The sequence below is a fragment of the Ranitomeya variabilis genome, chromosome 2 (assembly GCF_051348905.1).
Source record: "Ranitomeya variabilis isolate aRanVar5 chromosome 2, aRanVar5.hap1, whole genome shotgun sequence".
Lineage (NCBI taxonomy): Eukaryota > Metazoa > Chordata > Amphibia > Anura > Dendrobatidae > Ranitomeya > Ranitomeya variabilis.
Window position 1 is genome coordinate 169643401 of NC_135233.1, and position 20866 is coordinate 169664266.

The following is a 20866-nucleotide window of genomic DNA, read 5'->3' on the forward strand; positions in this document are numbered from 1 at the left end:
AATGGATATTTCCCATATCTGCACTATTCCAGCAATGTCTGCTCTGGGTCTCCCAAGGCTCGCTTGACATTGGCTCCAGTGCTTGCATGGAATAACTGTCACGCGACCCTTGAAAAACCCGGCACCCTCATTGCTGGAATGGTGCTAGTGTATGCAGGTATGAGAGGTGATTATTTGTTATTTTACACTAGGGAATACAGTATTTACAGAGTAGCTGTCATAATGTTTATGTCTTAATTAATAGTGCACATGAAAATAAGCAACTTTGTAATATATCTTATTAGAGAAATCTGCTTCTTTCTCCCCTAGAATTGATCATTTATTTTCAATATTTTCAATTCATGAGTAAAATTAGTATATGGTTAGGGTTAGGGTTAGTTGGTTTTTATAAGATGGAGGAGAGAGGAGCTCTGCCTCTATCTACTCCCTCCACTCCTCTCCTCCACATAGAATCTTATCAATACTACTCTCATCTCCTATCACAGTAATGTAACATTCTATCTTCACTGAATACAGATTTTAACCATGAATTGAGAATTCTGAAAATGAATGATCAGTATAGGAGGAGAAAGAAGCAGATTTCCCTGATAACATGCATTACAGAATTGCTTATTTTTAAGTGTACAATTGATTTATGAGATAAAAACTAAAGTAAAACAACGGTTACTCTTTCAGACATTGTTGTTGGAGTAGTGGATAATTCCTTTAATAAAATTTTATTTAAAATTTAGATTTATTTAAAAAAATAAAATATACCAGCAGTTTAAATAAGAATGTTTTAAAAAAATATTGTAATATTATCAGCATTTTCAAAAATAGTATTATAATTATTTAGAATGATGTGTCTCAACTGTCCAATAATGATTGATGTGCACACTGATGTGAACTTATAAATGCCAAGCAATGCTACCATTACCCACATAGTGTAAAAAGGTTTTTTGAGAGATTTAGGGTCCGATTCATCAAAATACTTATGCCTTCTGGCATAAAACATTTTAAGAATCACAAAATGTATTTGCAAGCGAAAGTCAGCGTTTTTGCTCCAGTTTAGTCCAGCTATATCCAAAGAGTATGAAACATACTCACAAGATTGGACGTGGGGGTTCTCAGACACTGAATTAATCAAAACTTACACCATTGCTTACTCTAGAAATATTACTCTAGTCCCTCACTGGAGTAAGATGTCTTATGACTTGCAAGGAGGCTCACGCCACGGAGCAGGTGCGCTGAAATCATTAAGTTGTGTGCGCCTCTTAATGAATGCTTGCCCTTTCATTAAGAATGCAGTGTACAATGCAAAGGAGCTATTTACACATGTGGTCAAAATTGTTGGTACCCCTCGTTTAATGACAGAAAAACCCACAATGGTCACAGAAATAACTTAAATCTGACAAAAGTAATAATAAATAAATAAAAATCTATGAAAATTAACAAATGAAAGCCAGACATTGCTGAAACTCATGAAATAGGCCTGGACAGATATGATGGTACCTTAACTTAATATTTTGTTGCACAACCTTTTGAGGCAATCACTGCAATCAAACAATTCCTGTAAGGCCGGGGTCACACTTGAGTGTACAATGCGAGAAACTCGCACGAGTCTCTCGCATCAATACCCGGCACAGCCGCCGGCACTCGGGACCGGAGCATGCAGTTGCATGTATTTCTATGCAGCTGATGCAAGACACTCAGTATTGATGCGAGACACTCATGCGAGTTTCTTGGATTGTACACGCAAGTGTGACCGCGGCCTAACTGTCAATGAGACTTCTGTACCTCTCGAAAGGTATTTTGTCCCACTCCTCAACAGCAAACTGCTCCAGTTGTCTCGTGTTTGAAGGTTGCCTTTTCCAGATGGCATGTTTCAGCTCTTTCCAAAGATGTTCAATAGGATTTAGGTCAGGGCTCATAGAAGGCCACTTCAGAATATTCCAATCTTTTCCTCTTAGCCGTTCTTGGGTGTTTTTAGCTGTGTGTTTTGTGTCATTATCCTGTTGCAAGACCCATGACCTGTGACTGAGACCAAGCTTTCTGACACTGGGCAGCATATTTCTCTCTAGAATCCCTTGTTAGTCTTGAGATTTCATTGTACCCTGCACAGATTCTAGACACCCTGTGCCAGTTGCAGCAAAACAGCCCCAGAACATAACAGAGCCTCTTCCGTGTTTCACAGTAGGGACAGTGTTCTTTTCTTGATATGCTTCATTTTTCCATCTGTGAACATAGAGCTGATGTGCCTTATTCCATTTTTGTCTCATCTGACCACAGGACATTCACCCAGAAGCTTTGTGGTTTGTCAACATGTAGTTTGCCAAATTCCAGTCAGGCTTTTTTATGATTTTTTTTTTCAACAGTGGTGTCCTCCTTGGTCGTCTTCCATGAAGTCCACTTTGGCTCATACAACGACAGATGGTGCGATCTGACACTGATGCTCCTTTAGCTTGAAGTTCGCCTTTAATCTGTTTAGAAGTTTTTCTGGGCTCTTTTGTTACCATTCGTATTATCCATCTCTTTGATTTGTCAGCAATTTTCCTCCTGCTTCCATGTCCAGGGAGGTTGGCTACAGTCCCGTGGATCTTAAATTTCTGAATATTATCTGCAACTATAGTCACAGGAATATCAAGCTGCTTGGAGATGGTCTTATAACTATTACTTTTAACATGTTTGTCTATAATTTTCTTTGTAATCTCCTGAGACAACTCTTTCCTTCGCTTCCTCTGGTCCATGTTGAGTGTGATACACACAATGTCACCAACAGCACAGTGAGTATCTGTAGCCCTATATACAGGCCCACTCACTGATTCCAAGATTGTAGACACCTGTGATGCTAATTAGTGGACACGCCTTGTTTTAACATGTCCCTTTGTCAAATTATTTTCAGGGGTACCATCATTTCTGTCCAGGCCTATTTCATGAGTTTTATTTTTTTTTTAAATTCTGTGGACCATGGTTGAAAAGCAATATCTGACTTTCATTTGTTCATTTTCATAGATCTTTTATTTATTATTACTTTTGTCAGATTCAAGTTATTTCTGTGACCATTGTGGGTTTTTCTGTCATTAAACGAGGGGTACCAACAATTTTGACCACGTGTGTATGCCCCCTTAGCAGCGATTAATAGTGGTCTAAGTACCTGGATAACCACCAATCTGCAGTATGTGTATCGATGAATAGACATATTTATTACATTAAAAAATGATTGGTATCATTTAACAATTAAATAAGTATTATTTTTTAAAGAAACCTACAAGTTTTCCTCCATTTTCACTTTTTTATATTTATATGGTTTTTATGTTCAAAATATAATAGGAAGCCATTTTTCTTGTCTTCTTTTTAAGATTAATTCTAATATTTCAATTTATAACAAACTAGTGAATTTGTTTAAATGTGTATTATTTGTACTATTGTGTGCAGTTGTGCCGAATACTGCCCACTAGTTATCTATATTACACACAATGGAACAATATTAGGTGGTAGTGTGAGTTCTCTGTGTCAAGAGAAGTATTCTTATCTTTCCTTTTGGTTTCAACGCAATTTCGCAGAGAGATAGCGAGAGATCTCAGGGGTTGGAATTAGTTCAGTTATGAGTTGATGCCCTGCGGCAAAATGACAGGAAAGAATCAAGCGCAACAACTCCCACTGCCCATCCTTTTCCAAATGGGATTTTTTTTCATTACGGCAAATCATAAAAAGGGCAAGTAGTTTAGGAGACGAAATCACAATCTCTTTATTGGTGTTCAGCACTCCTGAGCCCAGGACACTGGGCTCCACAATTCATAGTGCTTCAAAGATTACATCAGTGTAGATACGCTCATCTTGGATCATGCAACCTTGTCCGGCTTATTTATGGCTGCTGTGACCAGAAACACTTCTGACATAAATGATCACCATAAATAAGTAGATGGAGACTTGCAGTGACACTGAAGGGTCATCGTGAAGCTTTAAATCAGTGTTAACCCCTTAGAAGCCAAAGCCACTCACCGTCACTCTATGTTTAAATAATCACACCTATGTAGACCTTCTGTAAAAAAAAATTGTGTTATATTAACTTGTTCCAAAGGAGGACAAAACAAATTACTGATCAAGGTCTCAATTGCAAGTTTATAAACTGAATCCATGATCCTATGATAGTCCACCCCACTGCCCCCCGATGTTACAGGAATGATCAGGAGCATTGGTTGCTTGTATTGAATTAATCGTTAGACATATCTGTGCACACTGAATTGTAATGTAAGGCTTCCTTGTTTGTGGAGGCCCTGGACTTCGGAAAATACAGTAGTACCATAAGCCATGCACTCAGGGACTAGATTACTGCAGACCATAAATTACAAAGTGTGAGAACATCCTGCTATCCCACACTGCTCCTTTCATCAATTCCTCCCATGTCAGCACAACGTTTAAATCTACAGATTAGATCCATACCTATTTCTTTTTTTCTCAAGATCAGCAGTCTAGCAAGATCTGCTACATAATAGATCCAGCTTTGAGCAGCTTTGAGGTTTCACCTGCTAACATCCTCACAGTTAGGAAAAGTGAAATCCGTTATGGAAACTTCTTTCTGTTAGGTTTTTGTCTGTGCATAAAATAAGACAAGAATAATAGAAATATGTATTTATGAAAGGAACAATGTAAAAATAAGAGTTCAAAACTGTCATAAAGTCATATATTCACCGTACCAGTCTGACATTGAACAGAAATGTCAAATAGGTACTGTAATTATTTGTTTCATTAATTACAATTAAGCACAATGTACATAATATTGTTTTAAATATTGTATAGTGGGTATGAAAAGTATTAAGGCCCCTTTAAATTTTTCACTCTTTGTTTCGTTGCAGTCATTTGGTAAATTCAAAAAATGTCATTTTTTTCTCATTAATGTACACTCTGCACCCCATCTTCACTGAAAAAGACAGAAATGTAGAAATTTTTGCTAATTTATTAACCCTTGTCAGGCTGCATAATTTTACAACCTTAACAGGCTGCATAGGTACAATTGTACCTTCACATATACCTCCACTGTGGGAAGACTTTACTTGGTTTCAGAAACTAAAGTTCATTCAGCTACAAATGTTATGCTGATATCTATTGTTCAGTGTTGTTACTGGTCACTTATGTTGCTGTCAATTAAGTTAATTCAAACTGGGAGTGGCTTCTACTTGTCTTCCTGCCTCCCTCCTCTCATTAGCCATTTTGCTGTTCATCTCATTGCTGTGAGCACACATTTCTAGGCTTGTGAAGTCTTCAATTTCTTGGAAACGAAGGTAGGAAAGTCTCACAGCATCTAACAGCCAGTTATACCTTTATTCTCATTATGTGGGGACAGAACAGTCAAATTGTCTTTCAGCCTGGACTTGGCTTACATATATTTTGTATGAAACTTATCACTATAGGTATAATTTTTATACGAAAAATGGATAATAATTAGTATCTACATATTGTTTTACAATGTTTTATTTATATTCAGCACAAAATACGAAGCCAAAATTCATCTAGCAAGTCATCATGAGTGATAGTAATGCTGGATCTAGTTTCCGCCATAATCCAAGAAAACGTGTTTGCAGGTTAGTATAATTTTGTGAAAAGCCAATAATGTAGTATTTCGGAAAATTATTTATTTTACATTTTTTCATATTTACAGATTTACGTCTGACGAAATAATGCGAATGCTAGAAGAATCTGATTCTGAGCATGAGGATGAACCATATGTTGCATCTGATGATGAAAACTATGTACCACAAGTGGATGTTACTGAAGAAGATTCAGACATTGAACAAGAAATGGTCATAGAGCATGAAAATGAATACGAATCAGACGAAAGTGTTGAGGATGATTCTGTGCCTCAAAGTGCAGGCGACATTTGGACTGCTAAGGATGAAACTCAATGGTGCAGTAATCCACTGCCAAATGCACAAACAAAATCTCGTAATGTCCTACGACAAAGAGGTGGCCCTGCAGCAATCAGCAACCTATATACAGCAAAAGAGCTATTCAAGTCCATCATGACTCCCGAGATGTGTGACATCATATTACGGGAAACGAATCGAAAGGCCAAGAGAGTTTGTGATGCTTACAACAACGAACTGGTACAACGTTTTCCTGATTCTTCCAAACGGCCACCACAAAAAACATTCAAGCAATTTACTGAAACTGAACTTCATGCATTTTTGGGCATACTGATTGCTGCTGGTGTGCACAGAGCCAACAAAGAGAATCTGGAGGAAATGTGGAATGTTGCTGCTCTGCCTCTTATACGTGCAGCCATGTCTCGTGACCGCTTCAAGATGATACTCAGATTTATCAGGTTTGACAACGAAAATACACGTGCAGAACGTGTGCAAACAGATAAAGCTGCACCAATACGGGACATCTGGACAATGCTGAACAGTAATCTGGAGAGAGCCTACAAGCCATATCATTGTATCACCGTCGACGAGCAATTATTTCCATTTAGAGGTCATACTAAATTTACCCAGTATATACCTTCAAAACCAGCTAAATATGGCATAAAGATTTTCTGGGCTTGTGACTCATCAAATGCCTACCCTTTACAAGGTCAGCTCTACACTGGGAAACCAACTGATGGTCCTCGACAAGTAAACATTGGAGAACGAACAGTATTGGACCTAGTGAGCTCGTATAAAGGCTCTGGAAGAAATGTCACCACCGATAACTTCTTTACAACCATGGAACTAGCTAAGGTATTGAACTCCTGGAACATGACACTAGTTGGTACAGTAAGAAAAAACAAAAGGTTCCTACCTAGCAACATGCAGCCTGCCAAAGAAAGGCCTGTAAACTCGACAAATTTTGCCTACAATCATGATGCAACAGTCTGTTCATATGTACCAAAGAAGAACAAATCAGTCGTGCTTCTATCATCTATGCACATGACGGGAGAAGTTGAAGAGACACTAGCAGCCAAGCCAGAGATAATAAAATACTACAACATAACAAAAGGTGGCGTTGATGTTATGGATAAAATGTTGGGAGAGTACACTGTGAAACGACGAACATCACGTTGGACTTTGGCATTTTTCTACAATATGATTGATGTCAGTGGGTTAGCATCCTACATCATCTACAGAGAACACAATCCAAGCTTCAGGGCAAAGGATCAACGAAGAAAGTTCCTGAAAGATCTCGCAAATCAGCTGTGTATGATTGCAATTGAAGATCGTAGTACAAACAAAATGATAATGAGAAACCATTTTCTTCGAGGTGCAGTAGAAATGGTGCTTGGACGATGCATTGTGGTAGCATCGCAGCCAGCAGCTGGCCCCAACATACCTCATGGTAGTCGTGGACCCTCCCCTGTTGTTGGTAGTTGCTATGTCTGCAGAGACCGGAGGCGAAAACAACGCAAGACTAGAAAGTCTTGTGTGGTTTGTGTGAAACCCATTTGCGATGAACACTCTGTAGCAAAGCCAACATGCATTACTTGCAAAGAAAATCAATAAAAAAAAGTTTCTTACATTTTCTTTTATAATGTAAATGAACAGTTTTTTACTTGTTTATAATAGTTAAATAGCATTATCATTAAAAAAAAATTTATGCTTTTTCCCTTGCATTATCTTCATTCAAAATATATGAGGTACATTTGTACCTATGCAGCTTGTTATGGATGCAAAAAGATCTCGACCCCTTATCTCGGAAGCGGATGGAGATATTTTATTGAAATTTGGCCAATATATTCTGGACCAAAAATGTAGAGATGTCACGAAATTTCAGCCCTCTACGTCTTTTCAAAAAAAAGTTATTGCAATTTTAAAACGGAATAGTTACAATTGTACCTATTCAGCCGGATAAGGGTTAAAAAAGAAAAACTTAAATATCACATGGTCATAAGTATTCAGACCCTTTGCTCAGACACTCATATTTAAGTCACATGCTGTCCATTTCTTTGTGATCCTCATTGAGATAGTTCTACTCCTTCATTGGAGTCCAGCTGTGTTTCACAGCTCACAGTGCATGTCAGACCAAATGAGAATCATGAGGTCAAAGGAACTGGCCAAGGAGCTCAGAGACAGAATTGTGGCAAGGCACAGATTTGGCCAAGGTTACAACAGAATTTCTGCAGTACTCAAGGTTCCTAAGAGCACAGTGGCCTCCATAATCCTTGCATGGAAGAAGTTTGGGACCACCAGAAGTCTTCCTAGACCTGGCCATCCAGCCAAACTGAGCAATTGTGGGAGAATAGCTTTGGTGAGAGAGATAAAGAAGAACCCCAAGATCACTGTGGCTGAGCTCCAGAGATGCAGTAGGGAGATGGGAGAAAGTTCCAAAACGTCAACTATCACTGCAGCCCTCCACCAGTCAGGCCTTTATGGCAGAGTGGCCCAACGGAAGCCTCTCCTCAGTGTAAGACAAATGAAAGCTCTCATAGAGTTTGATAAAAAACACATGAATGACTCCCAGACTATGCAAAATAAAATTCTCTGGTCTGATGAGAAGAAGATAGACCTTTTTGGTGATAATTCTAAGCGGTATGTGTGGAGAAAAACAGGCACTGCTCATCACCTGCCCAATTCAATCCCAACATTGAAACATGGTGGTGGCAGCATCATGCTATGGGGGTGTTTTTCAGCTGCAAGGACAGGACTACTGGTTGCCATTGAAGGAAACATGAATGCGGCCAAGGACATAGATATCCTGGATGAAAACCTCTTCCAGAGTACTCTGGACCTCAGACTTTGTCGAAGGTTCACCTTCCAACAAGACAATGACCCTAAGCACACAGCTAAAATAACAAAGGAGTGGCCTCAGAACAACTCTGTGATCATTCTTGACTGGCCCAGCCAGAGCTCTGACCTAAACCCAAGTGATCATCTCTGGAGAGCCTGAAAATGGCTGTCCACCAAAGTTCACCATCCAACCTGAAGGAACTGGAGAGGATCCGCAAGGAAAAATGGCAGATGATCCCCAAATCCAGGTGTGAAAAACTTGTTGCATCATTTCCCAAGAAGACTCATGGCTGTACTAGCTCAAAAGGGTGCTTCTACTCATTACTGAGCAAAGGATCTGAATACTTATGACCATGTGATATTTCAGTTTTTCTTTTTTAATAAATTTGCAAACATTTCTACATTTCTGTTTTTTTTTCAGTCAAGATGGCATGCAGAGTGTACATTAATTAGAAAAAAATGAACTTTTTTGAATTTACCAAATGGCTACAATGAAACAAAGAGTGAAAAATGTAAAGGTGTCTGAATACTTTCCGTACCCACTGTACATATGTTTTGGGTTTGATACTTAGTTCCTATGATAAATTGTTGTGTTTTTGATATTGCGTATTTTGGAAGCAAAGTGTATGGAATTTAGAGAAATGTCATGCCCAATGTTTCTTTTTTTAAACTGAAGCGTTTTTAAAATGCGAAAGATGTCAATTTCTCTTGCAGTAAATACTCGTTTTTTTGCAGATTTTTCCTAAAGACTTGAATGAGACTAGTATAGTGGCTCAGTGGTTAGCACTGCAGCCTTGGTGCACTGGGGTCTTGGGTTCAAATCTCCCCAAGGACAACATCTGCAAGGAGTTTGTAAGTTCTCCCTGTGTTTGCATAGTTTCCTCCCGCATTCCAAACACCTACTGATAGGGAATTTAGATTGTGAGCCCCATCGGGGACAGCGATGATAATGTGTGCAAACTTTAAAGCGCTGTGGAATATGTTGGCGCTATATAAAAAATATATATTATTATTCTGAAAATTCACAAATAAAAAGCACATATGCGTTCTTAGTATGTTTCCGCTGTGGAAACACACAAAAACACATGAAATCCGCACATGACTATCAATAACGTTTTATCAAAGACAAATATCAGGAAGTATCCCAAAACAAAGCAGTTTTATTGGAAATATGATGCACCAAAGGGAGGCAAAAAGTGCAGCTGAAAAAAGCACAATGGGAAAAAACGGAAGTAACCTTATACAGGTGCTTCTCACAAAATTAGAACATTATCATAAAAGTTAATGTATTTCAGTTCTTCAATGCAAAAAGTGAAACTCATATATTATATAGAGCCATTACAGAGGGATCTATTTCAAGTGTTTATTTATGTTAATGTTGATGATTATGGCTTACAGCCAATGAAAACCGAAAAGTCATTATGTCAGTAAATTAGAACACTTTATAATGCCAGCTTGAAAAATGATTTTAAAATCCAAAATGTTGGCCTACTGAAATGTATGTTCAGTAAATGCACTCAATACTTGATCGGGGCTCCTTTTGCATCAATTACTGCATCAATGCGGCGTGGCTTGGAGGCGATCAGCCTGTGGAACTGCTGAGGTGTTATGGAAGCCCAGTTTGCTTTGATGGCAGCCTTCAGCTCGTCTGCATTGTTGGGTCTGGTGTCTCTCATATTCCTCTTGACAATACGGTTAAGGTCAGGCGAGCTTGCTGGCCAATCAAGCAGAGTGATACTGTTGTTTTTAAACCAGGTATTGGTACTTTTGGCAGTGTGGACAGATGCCAAGTCCAGCTGGAGAATGAAATTTCCATCTCCAAATAGCTTGTCGGCAGAGGGAAGCATGACGTGCTCTAAAATTTCTTGGTAAATGGCTGTGCTGACTTTAGTCTTGATAAAACACAGTGGACCTACACCAACAGATGACATGGCTCCCCAAACCATCACGGATTGTGGAAACCTCACACTAGATCTCAAGCCGCTTGGATTGTGTGCCTCTCCACTCTTCCTCCAGACTATGGAGCCTTGATTTCCAAATGAAATGCAAAATGTACTTTCATCTGAAAACAACACGTTGGACTACTGAGCAACAGTCCAGTTCTTTTTCTCCTTGGCCCAGGTAAGACGCTTCTGGCATTGTCGTTGGTTTGACACAAGGAATGTGACACTTGTAGCCCATGTCCTGGATATGTCTGTATGTGGTGGCTCTTGAAGCAATGACTCCAGCAGCAGTCCACTCCTTGTGAATCTCCCCCAAATTTTTCAATGGCCTTTTCTTAACAATCCTTTCAAGGATGAGGTTAACACGGTTGCTTGTGCACTTTTTTCTACCACACTTTTTTCTCCCACTCAACTTTCCATTAATATGCTTGGATACAGCACTTTGTGAACAGCCAGCTTCTTTAGCAATCACCTTTTGTGGCTTACCCTCCTTGTGGAGTGGGCCAATGACTGCCTTCTGGACATCTGTCAAGTCAGCAGTCTTCCCCATGACTGTGGAGCCTACTAAAACAGACTAAGGGACCTTTTTAAACAATTAGGAAGCCTTTGCAGGTGTTTTTTGTTAATTATTCCAATTTACTGAGACAATGACATTTGGGTTTTCATTGGCTGTAAGCCATAATCATCAACATTAACAGAAATAAACACTTGAAATAGATCACTATGTTTGTAATGACTCTATATAATATATGAGTTTCACTGAAGAACTGAAATAAATGAACTTTTTCATGATATTCTAATTTTGTGAGAAGCACTTGTATATCTAAGGCTATATGCCCTCAATGAGCATTTATTGCGTTTTTGACACTGTGTATTTTTGGTGCATCGAAAGCGGTGTATTACACTACCAGCAAAATAGATGGGATTTATAGATATGTCATTTCCTCTGTGCTTCTTTTTTACGCTGCGTGTAATCTGCAGTGCATTTTTTACAATCCACAGTATGTCAATTTCTTTTGCAGGTATCCTGAGTAATCTATGCGGAATATCCCCAAAGATTTCCATTAGATGCGGGTAATCAGTAAATAAAAACCGCATGTGTTTTAGTGCGTATCTGCAGTGGAAACTCATCAAAAATGCATGTATTCCGCACCTAAGAATGTCAGATACCAGGAAGTTTGAAAAATAAAGCAGCTTTATTTAAAGCATGACACACCACACAGGCAAAAACTTTACTTTTATGGCCCCATCATCTTTCACTGCACTTTCTGAACATCTTCACTGTCTCCATTGGGACTGACAATCTAAACTCCCTAACAGTATTGTCTTTGGAGTGTGGGAGGAAAGCTATACAACACGGGGAGAACATACACACTCCTTGCAGATGTTGTCCATGGTGGGATTTGATTCAGGATCTCAGTGCTGTAAAGCAACAGTTCTAACCACTGAGCCACCGTGCTGAGCTGAATTCACACATCTGCTTTCATGAATGTGTGCTGTAGGGTTTTTAAAATGATAGCTTACATATAAAATGGAGTAATTTATCCAAGTTTGGTCTGATTTGATACACTCGGTAATTATGATTAAAGCACCATGTGTAAGACGGACAGCACGCAGACGCCACCTGTTTCAGTCTATTTGAAACATAGATGTGTGAATGTGAACTATTTCCAATGTTTAGGTTGGATTCTACCATAGCTTTTTGTGTTTTTTTGTTGCGTTTTTCATGCTGTTTTTAACATTTTCATTTGTGACATTTTTGTAGCATTTTTTGGTCAGTGGAAAATTACAGTGGCAAACTAGGTGTTCATGAAAGGTATTTTTTCACTTATGTTTTTGTATAGTTCTGGAAAAATGACTTGAAAAGCTCATGTAAAAAAATGACACATAAAAAAAGCCTCTAAAAATTCTGTAAAAAAAAAGCTAGTTCCATGAATTATAATTGCATTTTAAAAGGCCAGAAAATAACAGTTTTCCCTCCCCATGTCTCCTGTAAGGGTGTCATCACTGTGGAATATATTAGTGTGCAGAAACCTTACAAATATCTCAGCTATTTATGCATGTTCCACACCGAGGGTCAACATTTAAGTGCTGTAGTTGTGTGAATACTTAAATCCATGTTATTAGTAGCTTCTATAATTGAATTGGAGCAGTAAGTGGAGCCGCGGTGCAGTACAGTAATTGATAGCGCTATTTTAATAAATTGTTGAGGTCGGCCTGAGTGCAGAGGGGCGCAGCGTGCATGCTTGACCTGCCGCAGCACGATCTGTAGGGGATTTTATTTTATTGCAGATGAGAATCATAAATCTTCGAGGGACGAACATCTTAGCAAGTTGCAGTAGGGAACAAGAAATTTTTATTATCCTATAAATGCACGACCTGGTATAAGCCGGGCGGTCCTGTGTCCCCAGCAGTAGAATAACACAGCTATTGAAAGATTAAATTGTTTGTCTGCACTTGTGATGGGATTTCTCAAACATTTCCTGCACCCTTCTTCTGTTCTCCTAAGTGCCCTGCACCGCGGAGTTAATAGTCTACCTGAGATTAATGGAGGTGATGACAGCTCATCCTGTGTACAGACAGCTTGTTACTGAATGAATGCAGACATTGGAGGATGACGCATTATTAGTGGCAGAATCTCCTCACAATTTCGAGGAGTTTTCCATTTTTATGTAAATTCTTCTCCAGTGGCATAACTTTAAGCTCGTAGTCCGCCAGGGAAAATTTTGAAAAGGGCCCACAACCATCACCGATCTTTACCTTCTTCCAGACATGGTCAATTTTCAATTTTGCACTTTGTTAATTGCTCCCCGTTTTCCTAGAGTCAAAAAGTAACAGTGGAGCAGTCACCATGTGGATATCGATGGAGCGCTAGCCAAAATACCTGTACGACAAATGCAATTTAAAAAAAGAGAAGACCTGTACGTAAGGTCGGCTGCACTTCCTAAATTGAAACACTGTAAATGTTTACTGTGTAACAAACACAAAAACTTATACAAGACAAAATCATTTAAAAGTGCGCAAATTGTGCCCAACCTGTTCCCTAGGCCAAAAATTGGCACTGGGGTATACGATAACCCATATGACCAGCATGATAACCAACAATGCCAAGTAAGTGTGGTAGATACAAGTGTGAATAGAAAATTCCCCTAAAGTGATGTCAAGTAGGAATCAGTAAAAAAAGAAAGGTGCAATGCATATGTAGAGACAATAAAAAGTGAAATATCAAAAAGTACACAAAAGAAAGTGATAATTGTGTGCAATAAAGTGCATCATAAAAAGCATCATGTGGGAATGAGGAGCACTTCTTCCAAGGGTCATAACTTTTTAAGTTTTTCTCTTTACATAGTCATATGAGGGTTTGTTTTCTGTGGGATAAGTTGTTGCTTTGAATGACTCCATTCATTTTTCCATACAATGTACTGGAAATGGGGGGTGATTCCAACTGGGATAAAAAGGTGAAAAGAAATACAATTCACCCTTATTTTTGTTTGTATGGGTTTGTATGGCAAAAATGATCTAACATGATTCTTCAGTTCTTTACCAGTACAGCAGTACATACATATCATTTTTTTTAAGTGATGGAAAAAAATCCGAGATTTGTTAGGAAAAAAAATTAATTTATGTGGACAATTCCTGGTATCTGTAACTTTTTCCTTTTCCCATCAATAAAAATGTGTGAGTGTTTTTTTGTGTGGCAAGCTGCAATTTTTATTGGTACCATTTTGGAATAGGTAAGATTTGTTTGCCACTTTTAGTTGAATTTTTTTCATGAGGTGTAGTGACAGAAAAAGGCAATTGTGGCTTTTTAAAGTTGATTTTGCTTTCAGTTGTTTAGCGCACTGGTAAAGTAATTTTATATTTTGATAAACTGGACTCTTGCATGTACAGCGATAACAAAAGTGGAGTACCCAGAGGAAACCCACAGAGAACATACAAATTCCTTGCAGATGTTGTCCTGGGTGGGATTTGGACTCGGGATCTGCAAAGCAACAGTGCTAACCACTGAGCCCCCATGCTGCTTTTGGCTCAGGGTCTAGCAATCTCACTTGCTGTAGGATCCCGATGCTGCACACATAAATGCTGTGCACACAGTTGTGGCTGCCTGATTATGAGTAGGTGGCTTCTCCACCCTTCCAATGTAGCTTTTGGTGGAAGTCCCAATTCCTATTAGTCCATATTGACTCTAGGTACGTTCCCAGTGCTTCCAGACCGGAGAAGGTAGCCGGTTGGTACGAGCTGGGGATAGCCAGTCATACAAGGGAAAAGGCAAGATGCGGTCTCACAGCAGGAACAACCAAGCCGGGAAACACTACAAATGTGATTTTCCCATTTTGATAGTAGGAGCAGGACCACCCAGTATTCAGAGGTGATCACAAAAGTACAGAAAAGGAGACATGAGGTGTCACAGCACAGATTTCCTTTTCCCAGAGAAGGTGAAGATATTAAAGTTGGGTTTCATGAGCATGAAGAAGGAATGCCGTTTTCCATCAGCTCCAGCCTTGCAGACTATCCTGCGTTTGTCAGCAGTTCTGCTCTGTATATTGTCAATTGTCATTAGATTAACAAGAATAAAATCAACACTCATAGGTTTCTGGCAGAGACGGTAATTTACATTGGGCTCCGGACATGTAACAGTCGGTGGCAGCTCACGTTACTGCTCTCCATGTGACGACAAGCTCCATCCTGTTGTGTGGCAGTATGGCAAACACTATTGCTTTGTTACCTGTGTCTTTCCTGCTAAGCTGATCAATTGTTTGCCGTATAAACCACAAACACCGGGTGTGATGAATGGAATCTAAGTGGAATTTACAAATGAGAGAACGCTTCCATCTTTCAGCTGAGTAATGCAGATCGTGTCAGTCATGGTGTCATAAAAAATACCCAAGGCGCCTTTCTGCTTAGTGAAACCACAAGAAAGGTGTCCTTATCTAGCTGCGTCTTGCTTTCTCAGGCAGATCAATGTTTGTAGAATTTAGCCATGGAGGATATTTTCACCAAATTGCAAATAACGTAAAATTAAAACGTTTATTTTTTTCAATATCATAAATTCCATCATGTTTGTTGTTTAATAGCCATTATTAATTATCCTAATGTGGATCTGTCATCAGATTTGACAATACAAACTGTATACATTAATTAATAGCTCTCTTAGACCTGATGACACTGGTGAACTTACTTTAAACATCTACAGTATGTTAGAATAGCTGTATATTAAGGTGAGCATTTATGGAGCCCAAGTACAGAGTGAAATAGCACATGAGTCCAAGTGTAATCAGTCTCCACCCAGTCTGACTGACAGCTGCAGCTTGTACTGAGCAGTGTGAGACCTCAGCAGCACAGGTGACAATGGGGAACTCAAGCAGTCTAGAAGGGCGGAGATGGAATTGAACTTTCATAAGGGATTCTATAGCCATTCTGATCAAGTAACATGAGATCTATTTAATGTGTGCCATTTCTCTCATGAAATCTGGTGACAGATCCGCTTTAATGTCTACCTTTTCTGTACCAACAAAAATAGTTGCTAGCTGGAGTCATTACTACTATTGCATAACTGAGTTCCAATATTTATGGGCCCTATAAATTGGGAATTATAAATAATATTTGATACTAAATTTTCTAATTACAATTTGCTAAATGGTATACACTAGGTGGTGCCTGCCAAGTGAAGACTGTCTAAGGGCTCATACTCATTTGCAAGAAAAACAGACAAGTGCAATGCGATAAAAAATCGGACTGCACTTTGACCAATGTTATTCAATGAGTTACATCTTATCTGTGATTTTTTTCTCAGCTGAAATCAGACTGAGAAATAAATCGCAGCATGCTGTGATTTGCTGCATATCTCGGACGAGACTCACCAATGTAAGTCAATGGATGCGAGAAAAAAACATACCGCACTCGCACCATGCGAGTGCTGTCCATTTTTTTACAAATCGGTGTCCTTTGAAAAGCCGGTAATTCATGTGCGGTGTACAGTAAAATCACATAGACAGGTTAGAATAGGATAGAATAGAAATATACCCATAGAATACATATACAGTTAGGTCCATATATATTTGGACAGAGACAACATTTTTCCAATTTTGGTTATAAACATTACCACAATGAATTTTAAACAAAACAATTCAGATGCAGTTGAAGTTCAGACTTTCAGCTTTCATTTGAGGGTATCCACATTAAAATTGGATGAAGAGTTTAGGAGTTTCAACTCCTTAACATGTGCCACCCTGTTTTTAAAGGGACCAAAAGTAATTGGACAGATTCAATAATTTTAAATAAAATGTTCATTTCTAGTACTTGGTTGAAAACCCTCTGTTGGCAATGACTGCCTGAAGTCTTGAACTCATGGACATCACCAGACGCTGTGTTTCCTCCTTTTTCATGCTCTGCCAGGCCTTCACTGCGGTGGTTTTCAGTTGCTGTTTGTTTGTGGGCCTTTTTGTCTGAAGTTTAGTCTTTAACAAGTGAAATGCATGCTCAATTGGGTTGAGATCAGGTGACTGACTTGGCCATTCAAGAATATTCCACTTCTTTGCTTTAATTAACTCCTGGGTTGCTTTGGCTTTATGTTTTGGGTCATTGTCCATCTGCAGTATGAAACGACGACCAATCAGTTTGGCTGCATTTGGCTGGATCTGAGCACACAGTATGTCTCGGAATACCTCAGAATTCATTCGGCTGCTTCTGTCCTGTGTCACATCATCAATAAACACTAGTGACCCAGTGCCACTGGCAGCCATGCATGCCCAAGCCATCACACTGCCTCTGCCGTGTTTTACAGATGATGTGGTATGCTTTGGGTCATGAGCTGTACCACGCCTTTGCCATACTTTTCTCTTTCCATCATTCTGGTAGAGGTTGATCTTGCTTTCATCTGTCCAAAGAATGTTCTTCCAGAACTGTGCTGGCTTTTTTAGATGTTTTTTAGCAAAGTTCAGTCTAGACTTTTTATTCTTGATGCTTATGAGTGGCTTGCACCGTGCAGTGAACCCTCTGTATTTACTTTCATGCAGTCTTCTCTTTATGGTAGATTTGGATATTGATACGCCTACCTCCTGGAGAGTGTTGGTCACTTGGTTGGCTGTTGTGAAGGGGTTTCTCTTCACCATGGAGATTATTCTGCGATCACCCACCACTGTTGTCTTCCGTGGGCGCCCAGGTCTTTTTGCATTGATGAGTTCACCAGTGCTTTCTTTCTTTCTCAGGATGTACCAAACTGTAGATTTTGCCACTCCTAATATTGTAGCAATTTCTCGGATGGGTTTTTTCTGTTTTCGCAGCTTAAGGATGGCTTGATTCACCTGCAAGGAGAGCTCCTTTGACCGCATGTTTACTTCACAGCAAAACCTTCCAAATGCAAACACCACACCTCAAATCAACTCCAGGCCCTTTATCTGCTTAAGTGAGAATGACATAACGAAAGGATTGCCCACACCTGCCCATGAAATAGCCTTGGAGTCAATTGTCCAATTACTTTTGGTCCCTTTAAAAACAGGGTGGCACATGTTAAGGAGTTGAAACTCCTAAACCCTTCATCCAATTTTAATGAGGATACCCTCAAATGAAAGCTGAAAGTCTGAACTTCAACTGCATCTGAATTGTTTTGTTTAAAATTCATTGTGGTAATGTCTGTAACCAAAATTAGAAAAATGTTGTCTCTGTCCAAATATATATGGACCTACCTGTATATATATATATATATATATAGAGATAGAGAGATACAGTATATATATACAGTACAGACCAAAAGTTTGGACACACCTTAAAATTGTACATTCACACTGAAGGCATCAAAACTATGAATTAACACATGTGGAATTATATACTTAACAAAAAAGTGTGAAACAACTGAAATTATGTCTTATATTCTAGGTTCTTCAAAGTAGCCACCTTTTGCTTTGATGACTGCTTTGCACACATCTCTTGGCATTCTCTTGATGAGCTTCAAGAGGTAGTCACCGGGAATGATCTTCCAACAATCTTGAAGGAGTTCCCAGAGATGCTTAGCACTTATTGGCCCTTTTGCTTTCACTCTGTGGTCCAGCTCACCCCAAACCATCTCGATTGGGTTCAGGTCTGGTGACTGTGGAGGCCAGGTCATCTGGCGTACCACCTCATCACTCTCCTTCTTGGTCAAATAGCCTTTACACAGCCTGGAGGTGTGTTTGGGGTCATTGTCCTGTTGAAAAATATATTATGGTCCAACTAAACGCAAACCGGATGGAATAGCATGCCACTGCAAGATGCTGTGGTAGCCATGCTGGTTCAGTATGCCTTCAATTTTGAATAAACCCCCAGCAGTGTCACCAGCAAAGCACCCCCACACCATCACACCTCCTCCTCCATGCTTCACGATGGAAACCAGGCATGTAAAGTCCATCCGTTCACCTTTTCTGCGTCGCGCAAAGACACAGTGGTTGGAACCAAAGATCTCAAATTTGGACTCATCAGACTAAAGCACAGATTTCCATTGGTCTAATGTCCATTCTTTGTGTTCTTTAGCCCAAACAAGTCTCTTCTGCTTGTTGCCTGTCCTTAGCAGTAGTTTCCTAGCAGCTACTTTACCATGAAGGCCTGCTGCACAAAGTCTCCTCTTAACAGTTGTTGTAGAGATGTGTCTGCTGCTAGAACTGTGTGGCATTGACCTGGTCTCTAATCTGAGCTGCTATTAACCTACGATTTCTGAGGCTCTTGACTCGGATAAACTTATCCTCAGAAGCAGAGGTGACTCTTGGTCTTCCTTTCCTGGGGCTGTCCTCATGTGAGCCAGTTTCTTTGTAGCGCTTGATGGTTTTTGCAACTGCACTTGGAGACACTTTCAAAGTTTTCCGAATTTTTCGGACTGACTGACCTTCATTTCTTAAAGTAATGATGGCCACTCATTTTTCTTTACTTAGCTGCTTTTTTCTTGGCCATAGTACACATTCTAACAGTCTATTCAGTAGGACTATCAGCTGTGTATCCACCAGACTTCTGCACAACACAACTGATGGTCCCAACCCCATTTATAAGGCAAGAAATCTCACTTATTAAACCTGACAGGCACACCTGTCAAGTGAAAACCATTCCCGGTGACTACCTCTTGAAGCTCATCAAGATAATGTCACGAGTGTGCAAAGAAGTCATCAAAGCAAAAGGTGGCAACTTTGAAGAACCTAAAATATAAGACATAATTTCAGCTGTTTCACACTTTTTTGTTAAGTATATAATTCCACATGCGTTAATTCATAGTTTTGATGCCTTCAGTGTGAACAATTTTCATAGTCATGAAAATACAGAAAAATCTTTAAATGAGAAGGTGTGTTCAAACTTTTGGTCTGTACTGTATATATATACATGTCAGTAACACACACCCATATATGTATATATATATAAATATATTTATATATATATGTATTTATATTGCACAGAAAGATAGAAGAAAAGCCGGTAATTCATCTGCCATCTTCTGGAAAATCACTGCAGGAGCCGACAGGATAGAAGAGAGATGGATTACATACAGTAAATACATATAGAATAGGTAGATATATAGATGTCAGTGACAAATACAATTAGTACAGTGTGTGCAAATTACTGGACATGTATTTAATTAATAAACGATTATTTATTGGAAAAAAAATGGGCTCCCACGCAATTTTCAAAACCAGCAGAGGGAAAGCCAGCAACTGGGGGCAGATGTTTATAGCCTGGAGCTTCCCAGGATATTAATATCAGCTCTCAGCTGTATACTTAGCCTTTTCTGGCTATTAAAATGGTGGACCCCCCAAAAAATGACGTGGGGTTCCCCTATAATTAATAACCAGCAAAGGCTATGCACACAGCTGCAGGCTGATATTAATAGCATAGGAAGGGGCCATGGATATTGCCCCCAGCTAAAAACATCAGCACTCAGCCGCCCCAGAAAAGGCACATCTGTAAGATGTGCCATTTCCGGCACTGAGCCTCGCTCTTCTCATTTGCCATGTAGCAGTGGCAAGTGGGGTAATAGTTGTGGAGTTGATGTCACCTTTGTATTGAAAGGTGACATCAAGCCTACGGCTTAGTAATGGAGAGGTGTAAATAAGACACCAATCCACTATTAATCCTATAGTTGGTACATGATAAATAAAGACACAGCCAGACTAAAGTCTTTTAATGAAATAAAATACAACAAAGGTTTACCATTTTATTGTTACTCCTAATCCATGCGATGCCCTCGATCTCCTGTAATAATAATAAAATAATGAACCAACTATATAC

General features: G+C 39.3%; 1 protein-coding gene across 1 annotated transcript in view; it reads left to right on the plus strand.

The window, feature by feature from the left end:
- KIF26B (kinesin family member 26B) overlaps positions 1-20866 on the plus strand; it is a 521116-nt gene that overhangs the window by 473066 nt on the left and 27184 nt on the right. The window lies entirely within an intron of this gene.